The sequence below is a fragment of the Oreochromis aureus genome, linkage group 1 (genome assembly GCF_013358895.1).
Source record: "Oreochromis aureus strain Israel breed Guangdong linkage group 1, ZZ_aureus, whole genome shotgun sequence".
NCBI lineage: Eukaryota > Metazoa > Chordata > Actinopteri > Cichliformes > Cichlidae > Oreochromis > Oreochromis aureus.
This window is the reverse complement of record NC_052942.1, coordinates 34214486-34225618: the sequence shown is the minus strand read 5'-3', so window position 1 is coordinate 34225618 and position 11133 is coordinate 34214486. Positions and strand designations below refer to the sequence as shown.

General features: G+C 39.5%; 1 protein-coding gene across 3 annotated transcripts in view; it reads left to right on the top strand.

Moving 5' to 3' along the window:
* Positions 1 to 771: 771 nt before the first annotated feature.
* Positions 772 to 11133, top strand: part of LOC116325588 (tyrosine-protein kinase CSK) — a 53740-nt gene continuing 43378 nt past the window's right edge. For all 3 annotated transcript variants that reach the window (XM_031746536.2, XM_031746537.2, XM_039612954.1), the window contains exon 1: positions 772 to 1105. The gene's annotated coding sequence lies outside the window, so the exon portion shown is untranslated. The remainder of the gene's footprint in view (positions 1106 to 11133) is intronic.

Sequence of the window (11133 nt, the reverse complement as noted above, 5' to 3'; positions counted from 1 at the left end):
GCTAATTTTACTGCAAAAAAAGTTCTTTTTGTTACTTATTTACTTTAGCATAGTATAAATGGTAGAAAACAGTCAGAAAAGCTATAAAACTTAAAACCTATCAAAAACTTAAAAGCTATACTTAAATATACTTCAGTTAAAAGCTGTCCAATGGGCTGGATTAGAGTCTTTGGAGGGCCAATTCCAGCCCCTGGGCATTATGTTTGACACCCCTGTGTTAAAGTAGATAGGTATACTGAATAAACATTATTCATGCCTCCGGTCTGAATAACAGTACCTTATGGAATTATAAAAAATAAACAAATAAATTGGAACGCTGTTATCAAAGCTCACACGTGCTGTAGTCCACTTTATTCTTTGAACATGTTGCACTAACTTACCACGCAGCCCTAACAGTCAGGGGCGCCTCCAGAATTGTTTCATAGGGGTCGCCATATGGGGGCCACTAAAAAGAATGCGGTGGCACCACAAAAACAGAATTTCCATTTTTATTATGCTGTTGTCAAATATAGGTTACTTGGAAAATATGGCAAAAAAGAGAGAAAGAAAAGAATTATATGTCTATGAAAACCAAATAAGACTTTGAAATCCTTAATAATCTGTTTTAATTGCAGTCTATTACTAGTAAATTAGAGCGTATATCTATCCTGTATCCTGTATTACTGCACCGCTGCTTTATCCCGTTGGGAAGGGCAGCAGGTGGCCATTTAGCGGGTAACCTCCCGCTGTAACAAGTCAGCCATCGGTTGACAATCTCACCTGTTGGCCACACGGCTGTGCTCACAGACCGCTCGCCCGTTGGCCGTGCTATTCCCATTCCCAAGCGCATGCGCTTTTCACTGACGGAGTGGAGACCATTTCCTTCCAGCAGCAGGCCTTACAGAGCTCACACACACACACACACACACACACAAACACACACATAAGCATACACACATATGCGGTCTCAGTACAGACAACAGCCGTCAAAGCGAAGCAGCGTTTGGAATAGTGTAATCTTAACACCGCAACACCTGGATGCCCCCCAACCGCAGGAATCATTCTAATGGGTGTTCATCGCTGAACTGCAGCAGCATATGGTCGACAGCACAGTGGTATCTTTTGGGTGAGTTGCCCACAGTGCATTGACTGTTTTGTCTCGGGTTTGTTGCTGCTGCCGCTGCAACACAGGGTTTTAGCACAGGGGTGGCTCAGGAGATACACCACACAGGAGTGTCATTACTGGGCTTTCTGTTCCGTTTTGGAGTCAGGTTTTATTTTACATTCACTAACAGAATGAAAGTGCCTTTTGTTGCAAATACGTGCTGCTGTGAAGTGCTAACCTGAATGGGAGTGTTAGCTTGAGCTGCTAGTTAACGAGCAACGTAGCGTCACGAGATCCATTATCGGACGCAATTCAGTGTTATGCTAGGCTTGAACTGATTTTACTTACAATTCCTTACTCCCCCCCACCAATGCAGTCAGTAAGCTTGACAGTACAGCAGAAGACGGATAAACAAGGCATCTGTTAAAATGATCTTTGCCTTGTATGCTTGTGTTACCCAGATTTATGCGCCTGTGCCGAAAATCTCCCGAGTCACTACCTTTTTCTTTCATCTGATTCCATAGTCGGACACCTTGGTCGTGTCTTGGGTACTTGACCATTTCCTTTGACAGTCTTTGTCTGTCGAAACGCTGTGGTGCAATACCGCGTGGAAGCCCAAAAATAAAAACATGGGTTCAGCAAAACAAACAAACAAAAAAAATGTACAGCATTGTTATACAGGCAGATGTACCGTTTTTCCAGTTTTTTTAACATGTGGTGGATCTAAAGGTAGAGGTTCAGCTAACGTGTCGTTGAAATTACAACCCTGTGCACAAATACTGTGGTCTGGCCTTATAGTGTTGTTCAGCGTGTTGCTGGGAATTGAGGGCGACAAAAGACTGGTTCTGTCCGATAATGGATCCAGTAATCTTAGCCTCGTCCGCCTTGCTCTAGAACACAGGGATCGAGCTGAGGTCCAGCCCCTTTCCTGAGGAAAAACTGATTCGTATCTCATGTTTTAATATAAGCTTGCTAACATCCTTACTCACTTTAGCATTTGTCTTGGTTTTAGGGCAGGACCAATGAAATAATGATAACTGTTTAAAAAATACTTAGTTATGTGATACTCTTTATCCCACGGGCAAATTGTTTTTCACTTGGCATGGCTCCACAGGAAGGTGCAAGGTCAGGTTAAACTACAATCGCCTAGGAACGATTTAGTGTCCGGCTCAAGGATACATTCACAGGACATGAACTGCATTAGCCACTGCTGCAATATTTATATTTCAGTCCTATTGGTAGTTTATAAAATTGACATTATGACTCGTCTTGTCCCTGCAGCTTTGGCATTATGTGCAGGTTCCGTGCACAGAACTTCAATATAATTGCCTGTTTGTAATGTTGAGACGTACATACCTTTACAAGCCAAGGCTTGAGTACCCAAAAGCATGTTTGTAGAGTATTTGTACTTTACATAATGTTACTGTGTAGTTTAGGAGAAGACTGTCTAACTGTAATGGTTTGTAGTACACCTAATCAGTTCTGATCTTACTCCAGGGTTGTTTTCAGGGAACAAATCTTATGATTAGTGTATTATCTCTGTGCCAGTTCTTGTTATCTAATACATTAGCATGTTGTAGTAGCTTGAAATCTCAAATATCAGTCCAGATCTTGTTGCCTATTTTAATAACTGATTGCCTCAGCGGGTTTGACCAGTGATTAGCTTTTTACATTGTAATCTGAATGAAAGCAAAACAGCTGTTTGATGGGATAGATAGTTGCTTTGCTCTTTTTGGATTGTAATATAAAATATGCAACTGTTTTTGCCTCCAAATTTTGCACAATGGTTTAAGAGTTTACCCCAAAACTGGAATTGAAGCCAAAAACTAACAATAACTTGAAAGAGTAGATTTTTCTTCCTTTGCTGTCAGAAAGTTATTTTTTCCCCTACCTGTCTCGACTCATGTGCTAGTTACCATGAGCACATAGTGCTGATGAAAGCAGGATGAAGCTTCTGGTTTTCTATTAAATAAATCTGTTACAAAGAGTGAAGTGGGGGTGCACAGGCTTGGCATTCGTTATTAGCCGGAGGAATCTGGTGAGCCAGACAGCAGCATGTTAGGAATCCATATGCTGTGTCTGTCAGGGCTAACCTGCTGCCCATAAGCTTGAATGTCCAGCATAGTGCACTGAGGATCCCTGGAAGTACACTTTCTTGTTTTCATCTGAAAACTCATTACCTTAAATGTTAGAAAATGCCATATTTTGGAAAAAGCGGCAATGAGAGGTCACGCAGCTCTTTATTTGAAAAATCAGACTCATCTAGTAAGGTGGCCCACACCTCACAGATGGAAACCGTTGACCACACTTAATTCTGTCCATTCCTATTGTCTCTTTGTCAATAGCTTCATCCCCGTCACCCTGAATGACTGATGGGTAGATCAGAGTAGTCCTGATTGAGGTGCAGCTTGACGAGCAGTAAAGGTGACATTACAAGCCCACCGGCCTAGATACATGTCAGCTTTCTTCTATTTAGCAATGGGTTACGGAAAGGAGGCGGGGGGGGGAAACGATGTCTGCTCGATCCCTAAATCGGCGAGGAGCTGAGCTGTGTTACTGTCTCATATTAAGCTTTGTGCCTGGCTTATGTGCTCAGCAGGGAAGTAATGGCTTCTCTGTCTTTACACTGACCATCTCATTGCACATTTGAAGCCTGTCCAAGGCCCTGCTGACCTCAACACAATGACATCGTTTAGTTGCCTCCACCCCCCCCCACCCCCCACCCACCCACAGGACTCTTCTCTTCAGCGCATGCTGTCTCTTTAATCGCCAACTCTAACAGCAGAGGAGGGATTTATTGTGGTGACTTTGGTGCAGAGCTCAACAGTATACTGACAAAGAGTGGAACAGTTAATGGTTACTGTGATAAAATTCCCACTGGTTAGTATTACTGTTTCACAGTAAGTCTGTTGCTGATTACCACCCATAGAAAAACTTTCTGTAAATACTGTCAATCAAAGTTAGCAACAGTCTCCCAGCAGAGCATGCAGGATGTGTTTACTTAAAGTCTAGGAAAGTCTAGGCTTAAGGTAGTGACAGTGCTTCAGAGACTTTTATACTTTAAACACATTCATAGTACTGCGTTGAATCCGTGTTGTAGTGGGGAGTGTTGTTGTTAGCATTTATAATTGTGTGCCTTGAATTCTCTGCCATCACGACAGAAACTGAGCTGTTCATGGACTGGGAACTGTGCTTGAAAGTTAATATTGAACAACAGTTACTTTTAAGGAAACGGAGGGCAAAGAAGCAGAGAAGAGCAAAGAATTTCAGGATCAATTTTGTTTATTTATTTATTTATTTTATTTATTTATTTTTTTAAAGCAATGTTACACCAGCGTAATAATAGCTATGGCATAGCATAATGAGCATGTTGGATACATTTACAACCTATTACATTTTGCTTGCACATATATTACCCTTGGACCCAGCCAACATATTTTATTAAAGTCCAGAAGCTGACAGCTTTGTTGTTGTGTTCTGTAGACAGGAGTAAACAAATAAAGCACTATACGTGTAACTGTTTTCACACTGGATATTATTTGCAGTTGTTCTTTCGCCTCTGTCACCCAAAAGGAGAGAGTCTCCTTCACACACATTCTACATGAAATATTCTGATTTATAAGAAGGAGCTACCTTGGTAGATGTTTAGGGGGCAGGACGTAGCTTGGCGAAACTATCTTGGTGTGTGTATCAGTAGTTTTTAACATTTTCATCACTTTTTAAAAGCACTGGGTTAATACTAATAATTCTGATATTATGTGTTTGTACTGTTGTGTCTCTAATACTGACACCCATGAGCAACAGGATTTCACACATGGTGCAAGACACAGTAGGGTCTCATGTCACTCTGCATGGATGAATTCATCAATTATTTCATGGCTGTGTTCATTTTAGCATTCTAGTGTAGTGTGTTAGTAGCTCAGTGTGATGTATTGTGTCTGCTGCTTTTATTGTGTATACCTCCAGAGTAATGCACTTATATGTTAGACCTTGCAAGATGCAAAGTGGCAAGTCGTGGTACGCATCACTTGAATAGAAAGAGTGATAGAAACTGAAACTGGCAGCACATCTGCACTGCACCTGCACTCCTTCCCCTTTTTAGGTCCATCATACAGTATCACTGGATATAACTGTGTAGTGAACAACAGATTAATTGTCTCAGCTGGTAGGTGATCATCATTTTCATCATATAGCATAACACTATGATACAACTGTATCATAATGTTATCTAGAGCTGGAGATATCAATTATTTTAGTAATCAAGTAATCTATTGAGATTATTCCATCGATTAATCGGATCAGAAATACTTTTGTCATATTAGTAAAGAGACATGCGTCTTTCAAAACGAACTGCTCATTGGTTTCCATTTTAGAAATTAGAATAGAATAGAATTTCCCTTTATTGTCATTGTACATTTACAACAAAATTGCGGGTGCACATTGGAGAAGTAGTGCAAAGAAAAGACTCGGTCTGAATAGAGTTGGTGTGTGAGTGGCCTGAGTGATGGGGGATACAATGTTTTAAAGTTTAATTGCATATGTCTGTCAAAAAACCCCCCAAAACCCAAGCCATATTGGTGGTTTCCAAAAGGAATGTGTATATGTGTCTACATTGTTTAAGTGTGCGAGTGAATGAGTTAGTTATTTTATAAGCCTTTAAAGGAGCATGTCTTGGCTGCAATGAAGAGAAGCGAGCGTATCAGCATTCTGAAGTTTGCCCTGGACTTTGAAGGAGAGTTTTTGTGCTGCTGAAAACAAGATGTTATAAGATAACCTTTAAGATAACCTTTGATGGTGTAAATGTTAATTAATAATAACCTAACAACTCTCTGGTCAGAAGATCAAAGTTTTACTGGCCCACGTATATTTTTATTGGCTTGTGAAAAAAGCATTTATTTTTATATGTTTAAATATTAATGCACTTTAATTAATATGATATTTTATATTATTTCACTTTTAATCTGAAACTTTTACGAAAGCCTTGAAATAAATGTGGTCTAGTACACCCCATGCCCCCCTTTAGATTCACCCCCGTTTGCTGCAGGTGTCACTTCCATGTGAAATAGGTCAGCTGCTGTCAGCCTTTATCATGCTATGTAATTTAAACATGGTGTATCAGACTAAGTTAACAGTTCATCTGCAGATGTTAATATAACTTCTGGAGGATTACTGATTTTTTTGCAGTGTAAAACAAACTGCAGTGGATGTTTGATGAAGGTCTCCTGCTAATTTTTTCTAGCATAGAAGCAAAGAATTTGTGTTGAGAATTTTTTTTTAATCGATTTATTTGATGAGTCATTATCCAACTCATTACTGTAGTTTAAAGCCAATACAAGCACTGTTTACTACATATGTTTTAGGGTTTCAGTTGACAATAAGATATTGTTTATTTGGCATTTTCTCCGCATATTTTTTTTTATTTGACTGGCACCTTAACCGACCTTAAGTTGACATCTGCAGGTTACAGTCCAAAACCTGAAAACATAAAATTTACCATCTTACTAAAGGACTAATCACAACCTTTTAACTTTTCATCACACTGTCTTTAAATGAGTACAAAGCTAATCTTACATAATCTAATCTAATCTAATACTAATCTTACAAACTACTGAAACCAGAGCACAAAAACTATTAAATTGATGGGACCAAGCAGATAAACATTGGTCTCCTTATGTGAATGGTCATCTTATTTGCAGATAGACCAGTAACTGACAGCAAGGCAAAAATCAGTCGACATTGCTCTGCAATATCGAGGTCAGACTTTCCTGGGTCCAGTTATATTAATAGCTGACTAAGTAGGCAATTCATTCAATTTAGTATGTTCCATAACTGATAAGCAGCACAGGCCATTTTTGTTTCTACTAATGGCAGGCTGGCAGGTTGCTGTTTTGGCAGTCTTCAACATTTTGTAGCTTCTTCTCCAATGATTTTTTTTTTTAAATCACACGTTCAAATAGATTCTAGCCCAGGTGTCTCGGACTGAGCTGGAGGGCTGCTCTAACCAGAACCTGCAGGAGGTTTAGAACTGACTCTTGTGCCACCACACTGAGCTCTGCAAAGATACAGAGCAAAACAAGGACAAGCTGCATGCTGCAGGCCATAAAGTTAGAGCTGGAGCAGGTTGATAACTTGTTGAAGAGGTAGCTATTTATATTTTTTGTATATTATTATATTAATCTCTCTCAACAGATCTTTAGCACAGTTTCACACTCATGATCTGTTCGCCCGCTTTTTCACTATTGTACCCCCCCCCCCCCCCACCGGGTCCCACGCCCCCCCATGTTATAATAGAGGCAAAACCTCTACATCCACTTCTTCCTACTGATCATGCATCCCAGTAGAATAGTGTCATTGTGCCAGCCGTCTTGCATGCAAACTCCGCTTGGCTTTTCCATCTGGGCAGCGGCTGGACAGCTCCTTGACGACCGGGGGCCTTCTACCACCACGCCTGTTGGCTAGCTGCACAATGCAGGCAATGAGTAGAGCTGTAGGCCTGACACATGCCTTAGTCTTTCACTACGCCCACGGGCTCTGGAGATTTCCTACTGGGAACTGTTTGACAAAAGGATAATGATATAATCCGACATTTTAGCATTTTCCTGTTTGCCTGTTCACATGCTGCTACTGAACCTGTGAAGATGTTACCAACAGCAAAGAAAACAGTTTTATTTCTGTTAATTTTGTCATTCTCTGTATTTTCAGTGTGTGATGAGTCACGGCTGTCCATAAATATTTTTTATGGTTTCATATGTAAGCTTCCTGTTTGTGTTGTTGCTTTATATTTTTAAGAGGTATTGTCATCAGAAAAGAAGCCTGATAACAACCCCATGAGATCTTTTCAACCATTTTTAACATGAAGTAATAACTTAGATATAGCATGCTAAAGAATCCCTTGGGTCCAAAATTAAACTGCCATTTAACCACTGGGGATCCTCCTTCAATACACCACCTTACCTGTCTACCAAGAGTTAACTCATGGTGCAAAGCAGCAGACACAATGACTGGTTATTTAAATGAAAGATCAACTTGATGACATCAGGTTGTTTTGGATTTTGCAAGAGCTGATTTAAATTAATGAGGAAAAGGATATGTGTTAGCTGTGGGAAACAGTTGGACACTTCCTCTTTCAGTGGAATCATGCAGAAGAGCACAAAACCAAATGATTTGCTGCTGGTGTAAAGCCTATTTCATTGATTTGTATACTAATTTGCAACGGCGTCAGTACCAAAAGGGCAATCTCTGCCTCCTGTATTTCAGGCACCACTTCAGACAGGCAGGCACACAGCCCCTGCACTCACTAATAGACGACATAGACGACATTCACAGCAGTGAACAGCACTTTAGGACAAAGTAAACCTGCCATTGAAGTATTAAACAGGACACCACTCATGGTAACGTTAGCTGTTTAGCTGAGGTCTGAGGTTTAGCTATTAGCCGTCACCCGATAGCCACATTAGCTGTCTTGTGTTATTACGGTAGTGACTAATGGCTAAAGCACAACAGCACTAAGACACAAGAACTTAAAATTTATATCTGTATAGGTCTTACATACATGTTACTGTATTTTTTTAACCACTGCAACGGACTTTTTAACATGCGCTACATGACTAAAACATTGTTTAATCATGTTATAGTAGTGGCTCCATTTGTCATAGATTAGCAACTCTATCCTTTATATTTTGACTTTCCCAATTGCTTTTCCAGTTTAGGTTCCTTTAGCCAAGAAAATGAAGAAATCATATAAAAATATGAGTCTTGCCACCTGATTATTGCACAAAGATCATTGAGATTTTGACATATTATCAGAACAGCTGTCCCATATAATATCTCCAGTCAAAGGTTTAGGTCAGCTAAAGGATTTTTGTTGCGATACAGTGTATTTATTTGACAGGATTTTTTCAGTAGAGTTCCTTTTCTGTCTGGTTGTTTTCATCTTTAAACTAACTAATTGAATGAATCAGGTTACATGATACAAGGAAAAACTGACAGTTTTGTCTACACAAAGTTTATTAGCCAATTGCGGGGCCACCACATTCTGTCAGAACAGCTTCAGTGCACTTTTTCTAAGTCTCTGGATCACTATTCCTCCAAAAGATTTAACCTTATTTGATGATGGCGGAGTTTAACATGACCTAAAGGTGTTCAGTTGGGTTGAGATGTAGTGGCTGCAAGGCGCATAGCATGTGATTCACATCATTTTCATACTCATCGAGCCACTCATTGACCCTTGGTGTGCACATCCTGGAAAAGACCACTTCCACCAGGATGGAAAGTTTAATCACAGGATAAGGCTGATGACTCAGAACTACTGAGTATTGATTTGTAAAAAAAAAAAAAAAAATCATAAAATGCTTCCCATGGGATAAGGGGGCACCAAATCTCCTCATCATATGATTCATGGTTTAAGGCTTCTGTAGTTTGTCAGCTCTCTGCTGTATACCCTGTGTGTTAAGATGCATTGTCCTGTGGTTAAATCTCATTTGTCTGTTCAGTCTGTCTTTCTACATATAACACCTGCGTCCTGGTTCACTGAAGCGCCTCATATTTGGGCCAGTGGGGGGAAATACGGAGGAAGCAGTGCAGTCACGATGAAGTTGGTATATTCCTTTGCTTCAGTTATGGCGACATTAAACCCAGTTGGAATTATTCTGACTGTTCTAAAAAGAATACAAGATGATTCACTGATGATAATGGCAATGAATCCTGTCTTAGCAGCGAGGCTCCAGCAGTTCCTCTTTATCTGCCCCCCTCACCCAATGCGTTCGAGTCATCAGATACACTTCAAAGATACAGTAAACGCTTGTGCTTTAATGATGTCACACAAAGTGCTCAGATGTAAAGTGACCTGAATTAGCTCCTCTTTAAAACGAGGAAGATTTTACTTGATCTATTTTGTGTGCAGTTTCCCTCAGGCTATCTTTTTAATAAAGCAGCATTTTTATTCTTTCTTTTTTTGTCTTAGGAGAGATTACACTAGAAGTGCAGATGGTTATCGTTAACTGTGGCCAACATCTGAGCATGTTTCTGATACAACAGCTAATAATCTCAAGAAAATAATATTCTGAGCAGTAGGTGGCAGCTGGATAGATGTATATGTAAGTGGGTTTATAATTGCAGATTAGAGATGGACTGATTAAAGGCCACCTACTATATTTCATAAATTAAAATCCAAATAGCTTAATAGTATAGCCCACGTGTTTTAGTCAGCACTTGAAATATTGAAAGTAGAGGGAATTACTGTATGTATTTTTGTTGGACTTAATACTCTGAATAATGGTGGCGGGTAAAATAAAAAATAATTATTTTGTCTTTAAGGAAGTTTACGTTACATTCCGTATCTGTTGCTCAGGATCGTTTATTAGGGTACGTACACAATGGGAATCTTACAGGTTCATTAGATTCAGCACTGCGTGGCTTGGATCATGTTATAAATAAAGTCCACCATCATGGTCATTTTAAGTTTCAGGCTGAAAACAAGGCTTTTCTTTTGCAAGTTTCAATTCCCAGGCTATCTTTAGTCTTGTTACACATGGTCCAATGGAACCTCGATGTTAAACGTGTATTTTTAGAAATACAATGAAGGCTGATCTAGTAGTATGCACGTTAGCAGTTGTTAATGGTTGCATAGTTTGCACTGTATAACCAGTTTCTAAATCTAACTCAGCTCTTTTCCTTTTTCTTGCTTATTCTTACTGAGGCTGTATGATTGATTGTCTGACACCCTGGTCCAATAAAACAGTTCCATAATAATCTATTCAAAAGACCTCCAGGTTATTCTTTTCTATCATTATAAATAAGCATTTCATTATGAAAACATTAATATTTAATGAACCATTTATTTACAAAACAAACAAACAACCTGGGATGTCTTGAGAGTAAGGTATGCTTTTTTTTAAACTGTATGTCTTCAGGTTTTCCATATTCTGTCAGTCTATGGGCATCACAAAGACATGTGTTGCATCACCATCTCAATTCAGTGCCCTACAACAGAACAACAAAAGAAAATGGGGTCTAAAACTGACAATTCAGACTCCAGGCTTGGATGAAAT